The 25,026-nt window shown below is 37.5% G+C and overlaps 1 protein-coding gene across 6 annotated transcripts in view; it reads right to left on the bottom strand.

Moving 5' to 3' along the window:
* Positions 1-25,026, bottom strand: part of MARCHF3 (membrane associated ring-CH-type finger 3) — a 160,669-nt gene that overhangs the window by 76,317 nt on the left and 59,326 nt on the right. Inside the window, exon 1 of one of the 6 annotated variants that reach the window (XM_058440544.1) lies at positions 615-931. The exons of the other annotated variants lie outside the window; for them this stretch is intronic. The gene's annotated coding sequence lies outside the window, so the exon portion shown is untranslated. Of the gene's footprint in view, positions 1-614; positions 932-25,026 lie in introns of those variants that run through there. 6 annotated transcript variants of the gene reach the window in all.

Raw genomic sequence — 25,026 nt, 5'->3', positions numbered from 1 at the left:
AAATTTGATCAGTTTTGACATATGTACACACCATCAGACCATTACCACAATCAAGACAATGAACTTATCCATCCCCCTCCAGTTTCCTTCTATGCCTTTCCCTTCTTTCTTACTCCCATTCCAATGAGGCTTCTGCCACCACCACTTCAACAAAACTGTTTTTGTTAAGTTCGCTAGTTATTCCATGTTGCTAAGTCCAACGGTCCTCATCTTACTTGACCTCGCCACAGCATATGACCTCATTGTTTTCTCTTTCTATTGCGATATGCTTTGTTCACTTGGCTTCCAGAACATCACACTTGATTAATTTTCCTCCTACCTCACTGATGCTCTTTACTAGTTCCTCCCATTCTCACTATCATCTTATGCTACAGGGCCCCAGGGTTCAGTCCATAGTCTTCTTTTCCTCTCAATCTAGACTCACTCCCTTCATGATCCATAATTAGTGACATGGCTAGTCCCAAACTTATATCTCCACCCCAGATTTCTCTGCTCCATACTTGTATGTCCAACTGTCTATTTAACATCTCCATGTAGCCGAGGGGAGACTTCTCAAATTTAACATGTTAAAAGCTGAACTCCTGAATCCACCACCCCCAACAAAACTGTTTCACCTGCAGTCATCTTCATCTCAGTCAACGGCATCTCCATCCTTCCAAAAGCTCAGGCTGCCAAAGACCTGAAGTTATTCTTGATTCTTTTCTTTCTCTCACCACTGCCACCAAATTCAACAGAAATCTAGTTAGCTCTTCTTTCAAAACATACCCAGAATCTAACCACTTTCACTACCTCTATTGCTTCCACCCTGGAGTGTAAGGATAGGGAAGAAGGTGTTGGAAATTTGAGGGGAGAAATGTCAATGTGAAATTGTTTTACAGAAGAGTGAAAATGTATAAATGAATGAAGTGAGGAATAGTTGCTGGGCAGCACTAAGGGCTCATTGTCCTCTCTTGCTTGGATCACAATGGTCTTCTTTCCCACCTTTCTTCTATAGTCTGTTCTCCACATGGCAGCAATATTGATTCTTTTGCACATGAAGTCAAGTCACATCATCCCTCTGCTCAAAACTATCCAATGATTCCCCATTGGCATAAAAGCCAAGGTCCTTACAATGGCCTAAAGGGCTGTAAATATTCTAGCCCTTCCCCAATTATCTCTCTGAGCCCATCTCTGACTCACTTGCTTGACTCCACCCACACTGGCCACCCTGCTTCATCTTTGATATGCCATTGCTCTGGCTGTTCCTCCTGAGTCAAATGCTTTCTCCCTGGTGTAGCCACTTTGGAAAACAATCTGACATTTCCTTAACAAGCTGATTATGGAGTTACCACATGACCTAGTAATTCTACTCCTAGGTATATACCCAAGATAAGTGGAAAATATATATAAAACTTGTGTATGAATGTCCATAGCAACATTGTTCATAATAGCCACAAAGTGGAAACAACCCAAAGACCCATCATCTGATGAGTGGATAAATAAAATGTAGTGTATCCACATAATGGACTATTATTTAGCCATAAACGAGTGAAGTATTGACACATACTACAGCATAGATGAGCTTTGAAGGCATTAAGTGAAAGAAGGTAGACAAACAAGGCCACATGTTGTATGATTCCATTTCCATGAAATGTCTAGAATAGGCAAAGCTATAGAAACAGAAAGTTGACTGATGGTCTCCAGGTACTGGAGGGAAGGGGGAATAGGGTGTTATTGGTAATGGGTACAGGGTTTTGTTTTTTGGGGAGGGGGATAATGTTTTGGAATTAGATAGTGATGTAAATATACTAAAAACCACTAAATTGTACACTATAAGAAAATAAATTTTGTGATATGTGAATTATATCTCAATTTTATAAGAGTTTATTCCTAGACATCTGCTTGGATTACTCCTTTACCTCTCTCAAGGCTTTGCTCAAATGTCATTTTCTCAATAAAAACTGCAATCACCTTACCATACCCTCTAACTCTCCTGATTCCTCTTATCTTGCTGCATCTTTTTTTTTTTTTTTTTTTTGATACGGGGTCTCGCTCTTTCGCCCAGCCCGGAGTGCAGTGGCACAATCTCGGCTCACTGCAAGCTCCGCCTCCTGGGTTCATGCCATTCTCCTGCCTCAGCCCCCCGAGTAGCTGGGACTACAGGCGACCGCCACCGCACCCGGCTAATTTTTCGTATTTTCTTTTAGTAGAGACGGGGTTTCACCGTGTTAACCAGGATGGTCTCGATCTCCTGACCTCGTGATCCACCCGCCTCGGCCTCCCAAAGTGCTGGGATTACAGGCGTGAGCCACCGCGCCTGACCCTTGCTGCATCTTTTAATCCATGTCGTATATATCAGTTTCCAACATAATATAAACTTTGCTTATTGTTTTTATTGTTATTTCTCCCCATTGAAATAGAAGCTCTATCAATTCAAGGATATTTTGTCTACTTGGTCACTTATACAGATATCTAGAATAGTGCCTTATGCATTAATAAATATTAGTTGAATGAATTAATACCAGATATTAAAATTGATATTGCAGAAGAATATTGAATCACATGAAATAATATTCGTTTATTCTTATATTTTAAAAGTGGATTACCAAACAACATATAGTAACATAGTATAATCCCTAAATTGGTAATAAATAGAAAATGTATTACACATAGGAAATACATTGGGAGTATGAGATATATCAAAATACATCAAAATCTCTGGATGTTCAGCTAGCAGTTATTTATTTATTTATTTATTAAATATGTGTTCATGTTTTCTAAACTCATGAGCTGGAATAAGGCAAATTTGAGATATAATCTATGCTCCATTTCTTATGGCTATGCAAGTATGAGCAAGTTATTCAACCCCTGGTGACTCAGTTTCTTCATCTTTAAATTGGAATAACGTTAATAATAATATTAACTTCATTGGACTCTTTTAGAGATTAAATGAAACAATACACACGAAACACTCAATACAGTATTTGGCACATAGGAGGCACTCAATAAAGTCTTAATTATTATTATTATTATTACTATTCCTTTACAACAATTATGGAGTTCAAAATGGTGGAATATATATTGTACTACTTGCAGAATTTTTTTCATGAAATATTTTGAGTCATATGTTGACTATGGTAAGTTCCTGGAGTGAGCAATGAACTTGAGTGTACAGTCTCATCTTTGTTATTATACCGCTGTACCCACCCTCAAATCATTTTGAGCCCATTTATTTCTCTGCTGGCTAAGTTCATGGGACTCATCTTTTCCCTGTTGCTTCTGTGTGATGTTTCATGCATCCAGCCAAGAGTAGATTAGATGTACACAAAAACTCTGTCCGTAAGGCATTGACCTTTAATGTTTCCATTTGAGTTCTTTGGACATTTTTCTCCATTGTTCAGTGTTTCCTCTGTAGGTGTTTATTTTTTTTTGAGACGGAGTTTCACTTTTGCTGCCCAGGCTGGAGTGCAATGGCACTATCTCGGCTCACTGCAACCTCTGCCTCCCGGGTTCAAGCGATTATCTTGCCTCAGCCTCCCAAGTTGCTGGGATTACAGGTGCCCGCCACCACGCCCAGCTAATTTTTGTATTTTTAGTACAGACAGGGTTTCACTATGTTGATCAGGCTGGTCTCGAACTCCTGACCTCAGGTGATCTGACCACCTTGGCCTCCCAAAGTGCTGGGACTACAGATGTGAGCCATCACGCCCAGCCCTCAGTAGGTTTTTGAGTTTTGGTACAACTGTAATCTACGCCCACTACCCTGTAAGAAGGATACACAAGTTACAAAACAACCAGCTTCGACAGCAAACTCTTGCATTTTTTCTAGCTAGACTCTTTTTATTAGGGGGAGGGGAGGGAGAATGAGCAAGACAGAGGAAATCTTACATTTTAAAAATCTCTCTTTCAAAATTTATAAAGGTAGTATATTCTCATAATAATGCAAATTCACTCATTAAAGGATGGTATAAATGGAGGCTTAACATTTCCATTTTATACACTATACATAGTCCCAGTAACCTCTTGTAACAATTCTTGATTTTAGTTCTTCTGGTGGTGCTTTTATCTCCTCTCTTGATTTATCAGTTTTAAGTAGTATCTATTAACTTCCTGTCCTTTACGAAATTTAAAATTAATAGCAACTTAGCTTTTTACCATTGTTCCCTCCTTTCCCACGTTTTGTTATTTTTATTTTTATTTATTTTTTTACTTTTAAGGTCTTTGCTACCTTTATAACTTTAAATAATATGCCTAAATGTTTATTTCTTAACCTATCAACTTGGGGCAGTATCTTAACCACCCCCAATTACTTCAGTTGGGGAAACTGGCCCTATTTCACTTCTCTACATTGTTCCTCCTTCTTCCATTACCCAAATCCTCTTAGCCATATAATCAATTTTGCATTCTTAAGGTTTATAACGTGAATTGCTTAAAATATTAATTGTCTTCCACAGATTCTCTAGAAATAAATTCTAGAAAATGAAAGCAAAGAACATTTCAATATTATGATTCTATAGATATTATTTGCTTCAGAACCAAGTAGTGTAATTGCACCCTGAGAGGAGATGCTAAGTCTTTTAATGGTGTTGCTTGAGGGAAAATGTTCCAAACCTCAAGGTCAAGTCTGTTTTTATTTTAGTATATTCCACCAGCTGCTCAAAATCAAAACATTTTCATTTGTTTCATAGTTGGACTACAGATTTCTTACGAAGGTTTTTGTTTTTTCCAGGCAGTTCTAATTGCCTTTTTTTCTTGTTGACAAAAACAGCATATTATTTCACTTTAATTTCATTGAACTGTTTAATCAAGTCATGACAGAAAGTCCATGTTCTTCTTGAAGACATGCTTCCTATTGCTTTCAAACTTCATGTTGTAATTCACACATACTGTTTTCCAAACCTGCCACTACCCTAGGATTTTTAAAAATTTGTATTCTGTGAGATTAGGATGAATATTTGCTTGAATAACATTCTTTCTCTCTTTTGGGTTCCCTGTTTTCTTTGTTAGAGAACATTCTCCAAAAAAAAAATCACAATCTTTGATTCGAAAGATTTCCAAAAATCTTTATTCTGCTTTTATATTGATGAATGGCTCAATGGTATGTAAGTTCTAGGTTCAAAAAATTTCCCTCAGAAATCTGAAGTAATTCTTTTAATGTCATATTGCTATACAATATGGAAGTAAAACGCCACTCTGATTCTTACTTCCTTGTCAGTAACTTTTTCTCCCTCTGAATACCATTAGCATCACATCTTTATCTTTTGTGTTCAAAATTTCATAAGGAGTTGCCTTTTAATCGGAAGGCTCTTGCCTTTCCTCCACTCTGGGAAGTGTTCTATTATTTCTTTAATTGCTTGTTCCTCCCCCTTGTCTTTGTCTGCTCTTTCTGAAGCTCTCATTAATCAGATGTTGGACTTCCAGGATTGGGTGTCTATGCCCATTAAATCTTCTCTTGTATATTCTGTCTTTTTATCTTTTTGTTCAATGGTCTAGGAGATTTACTTGACTTTATTTTAAACCTAGTAAATGAATTTTTAATACAATCCATCACATTTTTAATTTCCACTCTTTTATTAGTTACTTCCATTTATGTAGCAACCTCTTCTAATTTTTTTTTTTTTTTTTTGAGACGGAGTCTCACTCTGTTGCCCAGGCTGGAGTGCGGTGGTGCAATCTCGGCTCACTGCAAGTTCCGCCTCCCAGGTTCACGCCATTCTCCTGCCTCAGCCTCCCGAGTAGCTGGGACTACAGGCACCTGCCAACACGCCCGGCTAATTTTTTTTTTTTTTTTTTTTGTATTTTTAGTAGAGACGAGGTTTCACTGTGTTAGCCAGGATGGTCTCGATCTCCTGACCTCGTGATCCACCTGCCTCGGCCTCCCAAAGTAATAAGATTACAAGCGTGAGCCACCGCGCCCAGCCTAACCTCTTCTAATTTTATGGATACAATTTTTTTTTTTTTTTTTGAGACAGGGTCTCATTCTGTCTTTGAGGCTGGAGTGCAGCGGCATGGCCATGGGTCACTGCAGCCTCCAACTCCTGCATTCAAGCAATCCCTCTGCCTCAGCTTCCTGGATAGGTAGGACTGCAGGTATGTGCCACCATGCCCAGCTAATTTTTAAATTTTTTTGTAGAGACGGGTCTCCCTATGTTGCCCAGGCTAGTCTCAAACTTCTGCACTCAAGTGATTCTCCCACTTCAGCCTCTTGAATTGCTGGGATTACAGGCGTGACCCACCCTGCCTGGCCCCAGTTTTTTTTTTTTTTTAAGTTTAATAAATAGAGCGCACTCATGCATTTACAACTCAGAATTTTAAAAAAAGTTTACATTTTGTCATTTGTACTTCAGACGAATTTTCTTATTAAAAGAAATAAGGCCACAGAAGTAAACTTAAGTCTCCTATTTCCCAATGCCTGCCCTCATTCTTCTCCTTCCCTCTTTCTCTTTCCTAGAGAAATCCTTCCTTCCTTTCCCTTCCCAGAGGCAACTGGCATTATAATTTTTGTATTTTTTCAGTACATTTTAATATTTTTACTACACATAGGCATCTATAAACACCTTACAGTATCATTTTATGCATATTAAAAGTGTACCACAACATCCATACTCTAAAGTCACTTTGTTCGCCCAACGCTGTTCCTGAAATCTATCCATGTTGATACATATGGATCTAATTTATTCATTTTCAATGCTATGTGGGTTCCACCATATTCATTCATTCAACAAATATTTATGTGCATCAACAATGTTCCAAGAAATGTTCTGGTGGCTGGGAGCACAGCAATGAAGGAAACAAAATATGAACATACTCTAATTTATTTTCATCTCTCCATTAAGAGACATTAGGTCTCATCATGACAAAAAAAAAATGCTTCAATGAACATCCTTGTACAGGGATTCTGTTGCAAGTGCTTCTTTGGGAAATATTTGTTGCGGTAAAACTGCTTGGTTACGGACCACATTTCAAATTTTACCAGGTATTGCCAACTTGCTTTCCAAAGTGGTGTACCACACTACATGCCCAGTTTCGTTCATCCGGCCCAATATTTGCACAGTCATGTTTCTTTATTTTTGTCATTATGAAGGGCGAGAAAGGGTAGTTTTTGTTTCAGCCAGCATTTCTCCTAATTGTTAGTAAGGTCAGCATGTCTTATGTTTATTGGTTCTTTAAATCTGCTCCTCTGTGTATTGCCTGAGGGTATCCTTTGCAACCGATTTCTGTAGTAAGTTGTCCATCTTTTTCATACTGATTTGTAAGGATTCTCCATCTATATAGTCTGAAACGTTTTTTTCTGCTTTATGTGTTGAAAAAATATTTTTCCAGTTCAGAGTTTGTCTTTTAGCTTTACTCATAGAGGATTTTGCATAAAAGAGTTTTACTTCTTAGCGTAATCTTTCCTTTACAAATTGTCCTTTTTTGTGTACTGACTGAGAAATAATCTCTTCCTCACAGTCATAAAGATATTTGCCTGCATTTCTTTCTAATAATTTTAAAGTTTTATTTTTCACTCAGGCCCTTAATACATTTAAAATTATCCATTTGTATGGGATGAGACATTAATCTACCTTTCTTTTTCATGAAAAGAACTAAATCACTTATTAAACAATCCCTTCTTTTCCCACTTATTTTTAATGCCTTGTCTACTCTATGCCAAATTCCCACATATATTTTGGAGATTGTTTTTGGAGTTTCTACACTGTTACAATGAATAGGTCTCAGATTTTTGTCAGAACCTGTTTTTAAACAGTTTTCTTCTAGTCCTCAAATTGTCCATCTGTACCCCAACCTAAGGATTTCTTTTGTCTTCAATTACCCTGAAGATATTTTTAAACCAAGCGTCTTTGTTTATAAATGAAGAAACAAAGATGCAGAGATCTTATATTTCCCATTCAGGTTTACACAGCAAGACAATTAGAAAGCTTGAACTAGGTCCAGGCATGGTGGCTCACGCCTGTAATCCCAGCACGTTGGGAGGCCAAGGAGTGCAGATAGCTTGAGCCCAGGAGTTTGAGACCAGCCTGAAAACACAGTGAAACTCTGTCTCTACTAAAAATACACACACACACACACAAAAATTAGCCAGGTGTGGTGGCGAGCACCTGTAATCCCAGCTACTTGGGAGGCTGAGGCAGGGGAATCGCTTGAACCTGGGAGGTGGAGGTTGCAGTGAGCCAAGATTGCACCACTGTACTCCAGCCTGGGCAACAGAGTGAGGCTCTGTCTCCAAAAACCAAACAAACAAACAAAAAAATAAAAACAACAACAAAAAACAAACAATAACAAAAAAACCCCAGAAAGCTTCAACTCAGATCTTAACCTGCATCCCAATCCACTTTCCACTAATGCCTTCCCCACTAAAAGTTTCCATTTTCTGTGAAAATTTTACTTTCATCAGTAGTTGAACAAAATTGCCCATTTCACCAAATTTTTGTCACGACTAGGTTTTATCATTTAAAACACCTCTTTGAATTGGCAGGTTAAGAATGGTGTTTCTTTCTTTTCAAAATATGGGGTCTCACTATGTTGCCCAGGTTGGCCTCGAACTGCTGGGTTCAGGTGATCCTCCCACCTCAGCCTTCTGGGACTATGGGCACATGCCATCGTCCCACTGTGCCCGGCTAAGAATGGTATTCTTTTATTAGAGTTTTTTTGACATAAACATTTTAGTAAATGTACATTAAGTAATAAATATTCCTTTAAAACTTTATCACATTTCTTGGCCATAGTATTTAGTCTTTTTTATTTGTCTATTCATGTCTTTTCCCTACTTTCCTATTGGGTTATATTTTTTGCCTTTTTATTAGTGGTGCTTAAGAATTCCATGTATATATTAAAGATAGTAACCTTTTGTCACGTATGTTTAACTTTAAAAACATTCAGTTATTTGTCTTCTAATTTTGTTTACAGACTATTTGACACACAAGTTTTAGAAGTTAAACCTATCAATCATTTTTTCTGCAGTCTCTTCCATCATTCCTGTACTTCCAAGTGCAGATAAATACTCATCCTAGATTTTTCTATAGCTTTATGATTTCATAAACCCTTCAATCTATTTGTAATTTATTTTGGTGTATTGCATGATGTTAAAAGGTAACTTTCATTTTCTCCCAATGGCTTCTCAATTGTATCAATCTTATTTTTGATAACTTCTTTATTTATATGTCATCTTTATCTGTAGTAAATTCTTATACATACTTGAATCTGTTCCCAGATTCTGCTTCATTAATCTATTTTTGTAAAACATCACATTTAAAAATTATTATAGACTTATAATTCATTTTTAATAACTGGTAGAGGAAGATTCCCAAAATTACTGTGCTCAGATTTTACTGATCTTTTCTGTTATTTATCCTTCCTGATATTTTTTAAATCATCATCTAAAATTGTTACCTTGTTAAAAATGTATTTAAGCTGAACAATAATATAGAAAGAATTGTATCTTGCAAATATTTAGTTTTCTCATCTAGGAACATAGTATTTATTCAAATTTTTCTTTTATTTTGCTCAGTATTTTAGTTTTCCAAATATAGATTTATTACTGAATATTTTATACTCTGGTAAATGGGACATTTCCCATTACATGTTGTAACTACTTATTGCCCATACATGGGAAAGCTATTGATTTTCGTTTTATTTTGTATACAGATTTTTATTGTTTATCAAATTTTTATTTATTACTTTGTGTTGATTCTTTTAAGTTTCTAGGTAAACAGAAATATAACATACAAATCATGGCTGTCTTTCTCTTCCTTTTCTCTGCTTTCTGTTTCTTAGCTGGGCAGTAGCTTCCAGAATAACACTGAATGATCATGACGACAGGGGATATCTTTGTCTTGTTTCTGATTTTAATAAGGTGCTTCCAGTTTACCATTAACCGTCCTCTATGTTGTTGCTCTGGCCAAGACAAGTGATTATATTAAGATGTATATTAGTTTAATAAATGGTCTAGCTTGCTTACTTTTTCTTGAATTAAAGCTTTTTCTTTACAGAGTTCAATTTTCTTAAACTTCTAAAAGCCCACTGCTTTTGTATTCTGTATTTTTTCTTTTTCATTATCTAATTCTTCATATTCCATTCTAGGTCTCTAGTTACTTCTGATCTAATCTGCTCATCACAGCCTTTAAATTAATTAATCTTTGAATCTAAAAAGGGTGTCAGGACTGGGAAGTATATAGAAGAAGACCGATAAAGGGTACTGAATATTCTTCTAGTTAATAATCAAATGTGACTCTTTTGCCGCTTGTTTACTTGAATAGAAATTGATTGATTCCTGGCACACAGAGGAGAAAAGTTGACAACTGCCATTTGACTGATTTTTAAGTATAATGTACAATTAAAACAAACCTAACTCCACAATGATGGGGCTATTTTAAAGCAACATAGGATCCAAGTGAATGAGCTACCACTAATGACCAACAGTGGAACAATCTAAGTAACGAAATAAGTGAAGTATTATATTATTGCCAAAGTATAAAATAAATATCCATTAGTCCACACTGCTTTAAATGGATGATTGAATAAATAAAGGGGAAGGGGGAGAAAAGACAAATCTCTTGTGCAGATGAAATCCAAATAATTTATGTGGACACTGACCATAAGGAAATGGAGCGTAACTCCGTATTCCTTGAGTATAGGCTGGCCATCTCTTCCAAAGGCTATAGTATGGAAAGGGGGAAGGAATAATTTTACTGTGAAGAAACCTGACAAACACTACCTCAGCCAGGTGATCAAGGTCAACATCAACAGTGATAGGGCATGTTAGTAGTATGTTTCCTTGATATGATGTGATGAAAAATAGCCCTTTATTTCTGTGGGCTTCCTCCCCTAAATCCATAACCCCAGTCTATTCATGTGAAAAACAGCAAACAAATCCCAATTCAGGGACTTTTTACAAAATAGCTGACCAGCATTTCTCAAAACTATCTAGGTCATCAAAAACAAAGAAAGTCTGAGAAACTATCCCAGCCAAGAGGAGCCTAAGGAGGCAATGAAAACTAAATGTATCATAGGCTCCTGGATGGGATCCTGGAACACAAAAAGAATGTTAGGTAAAATCTAAGTAAATATGAATGATGTATCGACTTTAGCTAATATCATAATAATGCATCAATCTTGGTCCTTTGTTCAAACACATATACCATACTAAGGTAGGACATTAATAATAGGGGAAAGAAGGTGCAAGGTATAGGGAAAATCCCTGTACTATCTTAGCAATTTTTTCCTGTCACTACAAAACTGTTCTAAAAAAGAGTTTATTTAGAAAATAATCACACCTTAAGTGATCATGGCCAATAATTTTTGAATGTTCTTAAAGCTGTAATTACTATACCTCCATGGAAAACAACTCAGTAACTAATAGACAGTAAGCATTGCTTGGTATTCCGACCAGCAGCACTTCCTCTACTAATTACCAATGTACCTTTGTCTCCTAGGTTATTAGTTAGTTATAGTTCCATAGAAGGCACTCAGTTATGCTCCAAGAGCTCCTCTGAGAAAACCACAAGAAGAAATGGACATAAATTGCAGCAGGAGGGGTTTGAGTTAGAGTTTTAGAATGCTATGAAGTCAAGCTGTGTGATATTCCCCGCTAATTATCTTTCCAAGGGTCCATACAATGGTTTGATCCAGCCTGGTTCAATCCATCTTGGAGTAAATCCAGCAAGAACATGAATTTCTACTGTTTCCAGGAGGTCCTAAGAGTTTTTATATCTTACATAGAAAATTTCCATAAACTAAAAGTTAGCATAAGTTGTGCCATTCACCTAGAAATTGTTCATCAAATTGTTTACAGTTTCTGCTATTCTCTCAGTTGACACATGATTTATTAATTTTGTTCCAGAGATTTGAGTTCAGGCTGTATAAATCTGAATAAAGATTAGTTTAATAGTCATAATGCCCCTTGGGACAATGTTTCAAGTGAAGAAAACTCAAAATTGTCGCAATGTGAAAATAATGACAGTTGTATCAATATTTGCAAATTCAAATGATATTCAATACCCCTACAGAAGCAGAGTATAAATCTTATTCCCGTTTAATGCAAACCCTAAAACTTTTCTTTTAATTTTTTATTAATACTTATTAATATTTTCCCATGTGAACATTTTTTGTAAAATGAATCTAAGATCTTCCTGATCTGCCTGCCTCCAGCTGTAAAGTAACATTAGACAATGACCTCCTGCTACTGTTTTGATGACTTAAATACTTTAGAAAAACAATTTATAGCCAGATACCAGACTCTCAAGACATTCACAGCAATGATATTTTGCCATTTTTATGCATCAAAAAAGAGAGAACTGTCTGGCAGTGTGGCAAATACCATACTTTTAATATTCAAAATTATATATCATCTTGTTTCCACTGGCTTATTTCACCTGACTCCTTAACCCTTATGAAACTCTGATTGTTCATATACACAAATATGTAATTGTGATTTAGAAAAATGATCAGAAAATAAATATTCTGATTAGAAGCTAAGTACTCACCAGAATGAATTAAAAGTAGCTAGAATTAAGGAGAAATTGCTCATTATTCAGCTAACTCCATGTTTCTATTATTTATATTATACAAATGCAGCTGATGTTATACTTAGTACAGATAATAAGATGAGGTGTTAGAGGCAATTCCAGCTATGACGTCATGTATTCAATGGCATCTTTTATTGTAAACATTTATTTCATATGTCTGAATCCCAGAAGTACTGAAGAAAAGAGAGAAATATAGCAAGCACAAACAAACACAGGTCATTCCTACAATTCCCTCCCCTCTTCACAGAAGATATTTTGTTGAAAAGGTTTCAACATATTCTCTTTGTCAAAAATGAGGAACATTGATCTACATGAAGGATTTGCATAGAGGTTATCAAAATAAAATTTTAGAGAATCGTGAGAGGGCAGAATTTGGGGTGTTCAATCCCTAATCAGAGATGTCCAAACTCAGACATCTGTCTTTCAGAAGCAACCACCATACGGCTGATGAAAAGGGCAGGAATAAATGCCAACAGTTAAGCTTATGCTTATAAAAAATATTAATGATAAGCAATACAATTTGTTCCTTTTTTGTCCTATGCTGTCCCCTATTCATTTGTGTAACTACAGTACTGAATTTATTTCATTAGTCAGAATTTGGAAAAGAACAAAATGATTAAAATCCAAATTATAATTCCAGTGCAATGTAGTCTGCCCTGGTATTCTTTGGATCTAATAAGAAATTATGCCTCATCAAACATATATAATTTGGCTTGAAGTAGTAATAGTATGAAGTCAAATTTATAGTCATAATAAACTTGTCTACGCTGGATATTTTCATTTCTGAGTGCAATATGCATGGGGCAACCGGCTCCCAGGCAGTCACTGAGTCATTTGAGCTCACTCTAGGTGGAGCTTGTTTACATCCTATAATCACACCATTAACAGTCACTACTAAATATAAACACAAAGAAGAATATTACTGGTTGTTTCACAACCCCAGTGATACCACTATACAATTATACGGACAAGCTTGAGAGTGACAATGCTGAAGCAACCATGGTTACCCATTCACAGTGTAAACAAACAGGCACCTGCAAAACTTAACATAAATATGCAGTGTATTTCTTTGTCCTACAGAATTAGGGAGGAAGCATCATGTGAAGAAACAAGTATATGGGTCTATGACATTAACATGATAGTTTTACAATGTGAGAACTTAGGAAAGAAATTTTTTGGTCAACACTCATGGAACCCAGAAGGCACACACACACCCTATATATCTATATCTATATCTATATCTATATCTATATCTATATCTATCTATATCTGTATCTATATATCTATATCTATATCTATCTCATCTCTCTCTCTCTCTCTCTAGATATATATATATATATCTGTAGATTGATTTTGAAATTCAATTAACTAGCCTGTGGGCTAGTCATTTCGCTTCTGTGACCCTTAATTTCTTCATTTGGAAAATGAGGGAATTAATGTGCTATGGTCATTCCCTTCCAGTCTAACGTTCTATTACCAATAATCATATATGTGTGTGTGTGTATGTGTGTCTGTTTACATATATTTATTTATACATGGGTTGAGCATTCCTAATCTGAAAATACAAAATGTTCCAAAATAGGAAACTTTTTCAGTGCTGACATGATGCCACAAGTGGAAAATTTCATACCTGACACTCTGCATTCTGATAGTTCAATATACACACCTTTGTTTCATGTGCAAAATTATTTAAAATATTATATGAAGTTAATGTCAGGCTATTTGTATAAAGTATATACGAAACATGAATGAATTTCATGTTTAGAGTTAGGTCTCATCCCTAAGATATCTCATTATGCATATGCAAATATCCCAGAAACTGAAAAAAATCTGAAATCCAAAACACTTCTGGTCCCAGCATTTTGAATATGGAATAAACCTGTGTGTGTGTGTGTGTGTGTGTGTGTGTGTGTGTGTATAACTACATGTTTTCAATAGTAGCAACAATAATAAAACAAATATGCACTTGTGATGCTGTAACCTGTTATTGACTCCATTTTATAATTATTTTTTCGTTATTGACTCCATTTTGTAATGATTTTTTTCATGAGAAAGTGTTTTCTTTCTGCCTGTGTAACTGTGGGCAACTTGATGTTCTCTAAGCTTTATTTTCCTTATATACAAAATTAAGATGATGACAACACCTATCACTGCTTATGGCATGTTGTAAGCCTTACCAGATAATGTATGTAATGTTTAGCCTAGTATGCAGCACTGAGTAGGCACTCAATGTCGTTTTTCTATTATTTTCTAACCCTCTTTATTTAGCTTATGAAACAAGTGAGCAAAGAATGACTAGTCTTACAGTTTGTCTCCTTGGAAGATAAGCCATTTTTTTTTTTGAGACGGAGTCTCGCTCTGTCGCCCAGGCTGGAGTGCAGTGGCGCAATCTCGGCTCACTGCAAGCTCCGCCTCCCGGGTTCACGCCATTCTCCTGCCTCAGCCTCTCCGAGTAGCTGGGACTACAGGTGTCCGTCACCACGCCCGGATAATTTTTTGTATTTTTAGTAGAGACGGGGTTTCACCGTAGTCTCGATCTCCTGACCTCGTGATCCGCCCGCCTCGGCCTCCCAAAGTGCTGGGATTACAAGTGTGAGCCACCGCGCCCGGCCTGATAAGCCATTTTTATGAATTGTTACAAAAATATTTTCGATGAATTATAAGAACAGACCCTAAAATAATGCAATTCTTCTTTAAAATATAAACTAGAGTAATTATACATCATGCTTGTTATTTTTGTAGGAAAAATTCAGACAATATTAATGGTAATACCCATATAAACCAAAATAGAAGATTTGACCAATCTTATACAGTCAACATTTGCAAGGAGAAAAAAATCATTAAAAAGTTAGTGCTATTAAAAAAATGCTACATTTAAGAAGAAAATTTGAAAAACAAAAAACCAAGCACTCACATCTTCTGCATGACATAAGAGATATTTGCTACAGAGATTTATTTATACTTTGAGCTAAGACAAGATTAATTGGATTTAAGATACTAAGCATTTTTTAGAAATAGAAGCTGACAAAAATTTAAATTTAGCTTTATAATTGGTAAATTAAGAAAAAATCTGGTGAGTTTTTAAGCAGCTGAAAAAGAGCAAGTAGAGGATTTTGACTCTTCTTTAATTGGTATACACTCTTCTGTCAGGAAAACAAACAAAAAGATTAGGATGTCACAATATCAAGAGTACTGATGTTAAACTCTTAAAGTGTATTCACATAATTCACTGAAATCTGTCATTCTTTCTTAGTCTCCATGTAACAGAGAACCCACCTAAGGGGCAGCATCAAGGGCTGAGAGAGTCATAAGCGCTCCTACCATGGGCTGTATTTGTATCATACGTTCACTAGTTCTGGCTAAGGGGACTGAGTGAGCTAGCCTCTTGCTTGGATCATGTGGTCAGAGGTGACAGCCTATCTTCAGTTGATACTTTGTAGGGTATTTGACAAAGTCAGAAAGATCTTGAGCTAAGGTTAGCTTTACTTCACCCCAACACTGCCAGACCATAACCTCTGCATTCTTTTTCTCTTCCCCCTCCTGGCTATGCCTCATCTGTCCTTGGCCTGAAGGTGGAACTAAACCCACAGATCAAAAAACACAGCACACACAAAGGTGAGGATAACAAAATTTGCCTCAATAAGATGTTCAAATGAGTGGTCTGATGTCACAAGGCTGGTTCATCCTGAGTTTCCCTGGTTGCTTTATTTGCTGGATATACATAAACACATTACATTTCTTAATTAGCTTATTTATTGGTATGATTCTTTCACCTCCTTACAGACTTCAATTTCTCCAGATTCAGTACTTGGGGAAGATATAATACTAGCAACTCCATAAAGGCCCTAAGAGCAAGGGCAAATTTACAAAACGGTCTTTAAATGGAAGGCCTAAGCCTCAGCAATTTCCCTTTCTTATGGTACATGCCTTTGGAAAATTAAAAATGATATTCTGAAATTTTAAGATATGAGTCCAGTGAGTTTTTTTCTTTCTGTCCTACTATGGTTGTTTTTCAAGAGAAAAGAGGTCAGGGAAATTTCACAGCCTAGGCTGGGGTCCACATTGCAGATACATCTTAATCCCTCAACCCAGAGGTCTGGTAAGTCTCCTGAGCATATGGGAGGTCAACGCCAAGTTCTGGAAAGAAGTAGGATGTTTCAGTGTGAGACCAGTTGAACCAGCTGAGGCAGACAACAACATGGTGAGCCAGTTTTGGGTACAGGCATCTGGGCAAGTAAGCAAGACTAGACCCTGGTGAGAGAAGAATCACATTCCTCCCTCCTAATAGCCAGCCCTGCAGGTAGGGAGGAGGGAATAACTTTGAGAAAGATAGAGCTTATTAGAAGCTAATGAAATGAGAGCCTTCTTGACTTCTGAAAGGAGAGAAGAAACATGTTCTTAGTAAAAAAAAAAAAAAAAAAAAAAAAAAGAGGGAATTTACAACCTAGAACACATGTGTTCTAGGAGGGAATTTACATCCTAGAACACTTGTGTTCTAGAATGTGTTTCTAATGATGACTCTTCTCTTAAGTCTTCCATTTCTTGAGCAATAAATATGGACCACGACCATTGCCAAAGGCTTTACATAAATGAGATCATCGTCTTCATAACAATCATATGAGACATGGATAATAATGACCCCTACTCCCCAGATTACAGATGAAGAAACCAATGCTCTATTAAAGTAAAGAATGGGCCCATGGAAAGAAGCCAAGGTTCTCACACTGGTCTGACCACTTCTTTAAGCTAGAGCTCTTCATCACTGAACTGTATTGTTCCTCTTTTATGAACAGTGGCACTGACTTCCACAGAAAGTTGACATTCAAAAGAGTAAAACCACAAAAACTGCCAAGATGTTGAATGGTCAAGGACTCAATCACATTCATTGCCTACTCATTAGAAACATAAATAAATGCTGCTTTAGAGACAGTTTTTAGCTATTAGTATTTGGGGAAAAATTTTTTAGGCTTAAAACTTTAGTTGCTCTCTTAATAGCATATTAATATTAATGTTGATTGAAGCTTAAAATGAGTTTGGAAACATATGGGAGAAGGTTTACATAAGTACAAGGTGAAGTGCCTAAAGCAGCACACAAAATAGTGAGTCAGTGAGAGACAGAAACCACTGAGAGAGAGAAAGAGGATTTTCCTTCTACTAATTTGTAAGTCAAGGTCATGGGTTTTAAGTGGTACTGTTGTGCATTGCTAGTGGAAGTATAAAATGGTGCAACTATCTGGGAAAGGAGTTTGGCAGTCTCTTAAAAAGTTAAACATATATTTAACATATGACCCAACACTGGTATTTGCTCAAGGGAAATAAAAACTTATGTGCATAAGAAAGACTTTTGCATTTTTATTCATGCAAACAGAAACAACAGGTGAATGGATAAATAATTTGTGGTATATTCATGTAATGAATTACTACTCAGTAATAAAATGGAATGAACTACTAACAACATGCACCAACATGGATGCATCTCATAGATACCATGCTGACACAAAGAAGCTGGACACAAGAATGTTTACAGCATGAGTCTGCTTATATGAAAGTCTAGAGGCAAAATTAATCAATAGTGACAGAAATCACATCAGTGGTTTCCTGGAGGCAAAGTGGGTGTTGGGTGAGGGATTGACTGCAAAGGGGCACAGAATTCTGGGGAGGTGGAAATGTTTTATATATTTATTGGGATGATGGTTACGCAGGTGTATACATTTGTCAAAAGCATTCAACTTATAGCCTTAAAAATTTTTATTATATGTAAATTATATCTCAATAAAGTTGATTTTTTAAAAAATATAAGATTAGAAGGCAGTATACATTAAGAAACAAAAACAATCACATCCATCTCAGTTCCCACCATCCCCCAAGAGTTTTCTGTATCCAATACTTGTTTCAGAAAGGATGTTTATATCCTGTTATTTTTCCTTAGTTGCAAGGTAGAATTTTGCTTATAAATGTCAAGTGGAAGAATTAGAAGACTTTAAAATAAAGCTATTAAGGATTTTTAAACCATCTTTTGGGTGAATCAGATTTCCTAGATAATTGAGGTTTTAAGAAAGGAGCATTCTTAAAATGCTATTTTCTAAAATAAATATTTACTTCCATATACCTTAAATACCATTTACTGAACATATTTAATCCTCTCTGAATGCCTCCAGGTCATCATTAGGAATATCAAAAGTTGTGCTATTCTGTAATACAGTGATGACTTCAAAGTTTATTATGGCGCAGAGGCTGTTTGATTTATGCTAACAGTGGCCTTAGAATACTGAGCTCTTTAAATTCTTGTATTTCCTTCTTTTCTGTTTCTCTCTTGTTGGGCTGTGAGAGCCTTTTTTTTGCTATTACCTATTTTTCTTTTTTTAAAAAAATTTTTATTTTCATACGTTTTTGGGGGACAGGTGATTTGGTTACATGAATAAGTTGTTCAGTGGTGATTTGTGAGATTTTGGCGCACCTATCACCCTAGGAGTACATACTCCTATTTGTTTTTCTATTGGAATTGTTTTCCTCTCTTTTAATCTGCTAAGATAATCAAGTTAACAGAACTATATATAGAATAGTGATCCCCAACTATTGATTTTCAATCCAGCAATTGATTGGTTTCAAAAGAATCAACTGGAAAATTGTTAAAACTTACAGATGCCCAGACCCCATCCCTGGTGATTCTATTATCTAATTTGGCATACATGATATGCGATTCTTATAAAAATATGTGCGTGTCTGAACAAACGTAAAAGTAGAGAAAATAATGTAATGAACCACTACATATTCATCACCCTGCTTCAAAAATACTCAACATTAGGCCTGGTGTGGTGGCTCACACCTGTAATCCCAGCACTTTGGGAGGCCGAGGCAGGCGGATCACCTGAGGTCAAGAGTTCGAGACAAGCCTGGCCAACATGGTGAAACCCCATCTCTACTAAAAATACAAAAACCGCCGGGCGCGGTGGCTCACGCTTGTAATCCCAGCACTTTGGGAGGCTGAGGCGGGCGGATCACGAGGTCAGGAGATCGAGACCACGGTGAAACCCCGTCTCTACTAAAAATACAAAAAATTAGCCGGGCGTGGTGGCGGGCACCTGTAGTCCCAGCAACTCGGAGAGGCTGAGGCAGGAGAATGGTGTGAACCCGGGAGGCGGAGTTTGCAGTGAGCCGAGATTGCGCCACTGCACTCCAGCCTGGGCAACAGAGCGAGACTCTGTCTCAAAAAAAAAAAAAAAAAATACAGAAACTAGCCAGGCGTGGTGGCCAGCACCTGTAATCCCAGCTACTTGGGAGGCTGAGGCAGGAGAATTGCTTGAACCCAGGAGGAGGAGGTTGCAGCGAGCCGAGATCCTGCCATTCTACTCCAGCCTGGGTGACAAAAGCAAGACTGTCTCAAACATTTTGTCAGCCTTTTTCAACTATCTGCCCCCTCCTCTTTTTTTGCACTAGAGCTGGGATTGGCAAACTGTAACCCCATAGGCCACATCCAACCTGCTGCCTGTGTTTTAAAAATTGAGATATGATTAATATAACACATCATAAAATTCACTCTCTTAAAATATACAATTCCGTGGTTTTTAGCATTTTACAACATTGTGCAACCATCACCATTATCTAATTCCAGGGCATTATCGTCACCCCAGAAGAAAACCCACACCCATTAGCAGTCACTCATTCTCCCCTTCCACCAGTCCCTGGCAACCACTAATCAACTTTGTCTCTCTGGCTTTACCTACTCTGGATATTTCATGTAAATGGAATTATACAATATGTGGCTTTTGGTGTCTGGCTTCTTTCACCTAGCCTAATGTTTTCAAGGTTCCTGTGTTGTAGAATGTACCAGTACTTTGTTCCTTTTCATAGCTGACCATTTCACATTTTGTTTGTCCATTCATCAGTTGGACAGTTGAGTTGTTTCCAAATACATTTTCAATTCTATTGGGTATGCACCTAGGAGTGGAATAGCTAGGTCATATGGTGACTATTGTTTAGCTTTTTGAGGAACTGCCAAACTATTTCCCAAAGTGGCCACACCACTTTACATTTCCACCAGCAATGTATAAGGGTTCCGGTTTCTCCAAATTCTTGCCAGTATTTGTTATTGTTTATCTTTTTGATTCTATCCATCTTAGTGGGTGTGAAATGGCATCTCATTGTGTTTATTTGCATTTCCCTAATGACTAAAGATGTTGAGCATCTTTTCATGTGCTTATTGGCCATATGTATACCTTCTTTGCAGAAATGCCTATTCAAATCTTTTGTCCAGTTTTTAATTGGGTTATTATTATTTTTGAGGCAGAGTCTGGCTCTGTTGCCCATGCTGGAGTACAGTGGTGGGTTCTTGGCTCACTGCAACCTCCACCTCCTGGGTTCAAGTGATCCTCCTGTGTAGCCTCCAGAGTAGCTGGGATTACAGGTGTACCCCAGCATGCCCAGCTAATTTTTGTATTTTTAGTAGATACAGGGTTTCGCCATGTTGGCCAGGCTGGTCTTGAACTCCACCCAGGGCCTCCCAAAGTGCTGGGATTACCGGTGTGAGCTACCGTGGCTGGCCTATTTTTTTAACTATTAAGTTGTAAGAATTCTTTATATGTTCTGGATACCAGACTCTTTTCAGATAAGTGATATGCAAATATTTCCTTCCATTCTGTGGGCTGTGTTTTCACTTTCTATCTTGAAATAGTCCTTTAAAGCACAAAGTTTCAAATTTTAATTATTTTTTCTTTCATTGCTTGTGCTTTAGGTGGCATATCTAAGAAACCATTGCCTAATCCAAGATCATGAAGATTTACATGTATGTTTTCTTATGAGTTTTATAGTTTTAGCTCTTACAATTAGTTCTTATGCATCTGAATTTTTAAAAAACTTATGTACTTCTAAGGTACAACTAATTTTAGAAAGAGTGAGTAGATTTTGATAGCCTCCAAGAGTTTAGAAAAAGGTATGAGCTTTGATGCATAATTTTACCCAACATATATATGTTGGATGATTGGAACTTTTTTTGGTCTACTTCAGGGTTTTTTGCTCTTTTGCAGCAGACAGCTGGGTTGTCCAGAGAGCTGATTCTGGAAAGGTGTATATTACTATTTAGGTAAATGGTCAGCTTTTAGTATCAGCAAAATAAAATACTCCAAACATGTTTAGGAGGAGCCCCTTACAGTCCCAAATTTAAAAACACAGACTGTTATCTTAAGACATTTTCTACGTATAGAGCCCCACAGTTCTAACACAGTATTTGGAAATGCAGAGAAAAGGAAGCAAAAATCAGCAGCTGGGACTTAGTTTCCAACCAAGGGAGGATGGCATGGATGGCTGCACTTCTTTCATTTGCAGGCATAACCACAAACCATCAGTTGCTGGTTGACAGTTTGTTCTGGAGATGTGAGGCCAGTGGTTCTTAAACTTGAGTGAGCATTAGAATCACCTGGAGAGTTTATAAACCCCCAGATTCCTGACCCCCAGCTGCAGAGATTCTGCTATAGGAGGCTGGGGTGGGGCCATTAATTTGCATTTCTAATAGGGTTCCAGATGATACTGGCCCTAATACCACACTTTGAGTAGCACTGCTTTAGATATATGGGCCAATCATCTTGCCCTGGTGCTTACCAAACATTGACCCAGCAAACATTAAGCTAGGTAACTCTCCTTGGGGATGAATATGATAACAATCTACTGAGAAATTCAAGAGGCTGTAAGTATCCCAATTTCATTAAAATTTCTAACCATTGGTGATGTCATTTCAGGTTCCAGCCTTATGCTCTTTTTCTTCTTCTTTTTTCTTTTTTTCTTTTTGAGACAGAGTTTTGCTCTGTCACCTAGACTGGAGTGCAGTAGGGCAACATCACCTCACTGCTTCCTCTGCCTCCCGGGTTCAAATGATTATCCTGCCTCAGCCTCCCAGATAGCTGGGATTACAGGCACACGCCACCACACCTGGCTAACTTTTGTATTTTTAGTAGAGACAGAGTTTCACCATGTTAACCAGGCTGGTCTCAAACTCCTGACCTCAGATGATACACCCACCTCGGCCTCCCAATGTGCTGGGATTACAGGTGTGAGCCACTGCACCCAGCTGGCTTATGCTCTTTTTCTAAAAATTTGTCCATTTTCTAAAAATTTGTCCACTTAGGAAAGTGTCTTGATTTCAATAAAATTAGCATGGATTAAATTACTTTTTTTCTGTTTTTTTTTTTTTTTTTTTTTGTATTTGATCTTGCTCGATGAATGTGGACATCAGCTATGGGTTAGGAATGCTATTCAGGAACATCTAATGTGTTTGTGATAATGTATTTGACTTGTGGCCAAATGGTACTCTTGAGAAATGTGGTTGTGACTTTGACAGATTGAGCCAAAGTTAAATTCTGAGGAAGTGCAAAGGAATTTTATCAGTCCCAGGATGGTTGCCAACTGCGTTGGGCAAAAGAATGATTTTCCAAAAAGGTCCAGAGCAATCCACATGTATTCTGTCACCTCTACTTCCAGTTTCTTCAAAGGCCAGCCAAAAGCTTCATTTTCCTACTTCCTGTCATTTCCAAAACCGCTTAAACCTGAAAAACAAATGGGAAGCTGTGTTCCTGCCTCTTACAATTGCCGCCTCTTACAAACCAGCAAGAACAGAGCACAGCAAGCAGAGGAGAGTTCAGTCTTGCTGATGTCACATGAGGCAGAATGAGGCCTCTCCTTGTTTGGCTCCTGAGTTTAGAAGATAGGTAGACAATTTATTGTTGGTAGGTTGAGAAAATTCAAGAACACAGAGAAATCTGACAGTCTGGCCATAAGAAGAAATTTTTGCATTTATGTTCTTATAGCCATACCTGAAGTCAACTAATTACATTTGGAGAGAAGTAGAATGCTTGTTTTAAGAAGAAAAAACAGGCTAGGCGCGGTGGCTCACGCCTGTAATCCCAGCACTTTGGGAGGCCGAGGCGGGCGGATCACGAGGTCAGGAGATCGAGACCATCCCGGCTGGCATGGTGAAACCCTGTCTCTACTAAAAATACAAAAAATTAGCCAGGCCTGGTGCTGGGCGCCTGTGGTCCCAGCTGCTCGGGAGGCTGAGGCAGGAGAATGGCGTGAATCTGGGAGGCAGAGCTTGCAGTGAGCCGAGATCGCGCCACTGCACTCCAGCCTGGGCGACAGAGCGAGACTCCATCTCAAAAAAAAAAAAAAAGAAGAAGAAAAAACAAATGTTCTATGCTGACTTTATCCCCAACATCCTTGCAGCAGGTCTATTGTACCTTAAGATGTGCTCTAACTTCATCGGCAGGCTCTAGGCCTCTGTCCCCCAGATCACCCATGGGAGGGATCCAGCTTCCTTCACTCAGCAGCTCTTAAACTGCTCCCAGGAGGAAGGAAGCATTTTGTTTTAAAGAGACTGCAACACTACCCAAAGGAAAGCCAGTTATCTTAGTGTCCATATGTCCACAAGAGGAAAATGTGGGTGTAGCATTTTAATCCCAGTAAGTGATAATTAGTCACTAGGCTTCTAAGAAGTTCGACACTGTTATTCCTCTCCCCCTTTTCTAAATTGCAAGGGTAATACTGCATTTGCACAGAAATCATGCTAACTGGCTAGCTACTTCATTAAATTACCATATGATTCTTATTTTATGGGTACAAAATAGTTGATCTCAGTGAACCGGCAACTTAGAAACTTAGGTGGCAAATTAGAGCAATTACTAATAAATTATACATGTGGTAACTAACAATTTGTCTATCACCTAGAAATATGAGAAAAAACTGCCAGACTCCCTGGCTCTGCAATTCTGAACAAGTCTTTTCATTTTTTTCTTTTCCAAGACCAAAAGCTGTCATTATCCACACCAGTTACACCATTACTCTTGCTGCTTTCACAGAGTCCAACATTTATAATACAAAGTTAGGAGTACAACGAGTGGGATTTGCATTCTGTTTGGAACAGAGTGTTTGACTGCTTAAAATTAAAGAACTAAAAAAAAAAAAAAAAAAAAAAATCCCCAGAACCTCAAATCACCCGCTAAAAACCAGGAAGTGAGATTCATGTTAGCTTTCCCTATGTAAGTTTATGGAAGAGATAATGGCAAGAGGAAGGGGCAAAGTATCTGTTCATAATCACTACTGTGCTTCGTTTCTGGGCAAGGCAGTCTGATGAAATTAAAGGAAGTTCTGTGTTACAAGTCATGTGCTCTTATGGGGGAGGAGGTGAGATGAGGTCAATTAACAAGATAGGATCTTTCTCTTCTCTTCCTGCTTGTCTCACCCAGGCCTCAGGTGTGCCATTCAACATGAAAGGTGTTGATGCCATTCATTAATTGAGGGTCAGATTCCTCCATCAGCATATTCCTCCCATCTGAGACTGTGTTACCTCCATCCACTTCCATCCCCAGCAAGTTTCATTTTCTGCAGCTGCTGTCAAGAGCTATGTAGAGGAAGAGAGCGGTTTTAACAACTGCATGCTCAAATTTATTCTCACTGGCCTCTTGTTTGAAGGAAGTCCAATGTCTAGACCCTGGATGTTGAAACAGGATGTAAAAAAAAAACACCAAAAAAAACTCTG

Source organism: Hylobates moloch, unplaced genomic scaffold, assembly GCF_009828535.3.
Source record: "Hylobates moloch isolate HMO894 unplaced genomic scaffold, HMol_V3 SCAFFOLD_6, whole genome shotgun sequence".
NCBI classification, from domain to species: domain Eukaryota; kingdom Metazoa; phylum Chordata; class Mammalia; order Primates; family Hylobatidae; genus Hylobates; species Hylobates moloch.
The sequence above is the reverse complement of the archived record's forward strand: the minus strand, read 5'-3'. Positions and strand labels throughout refer to the sequence as shown.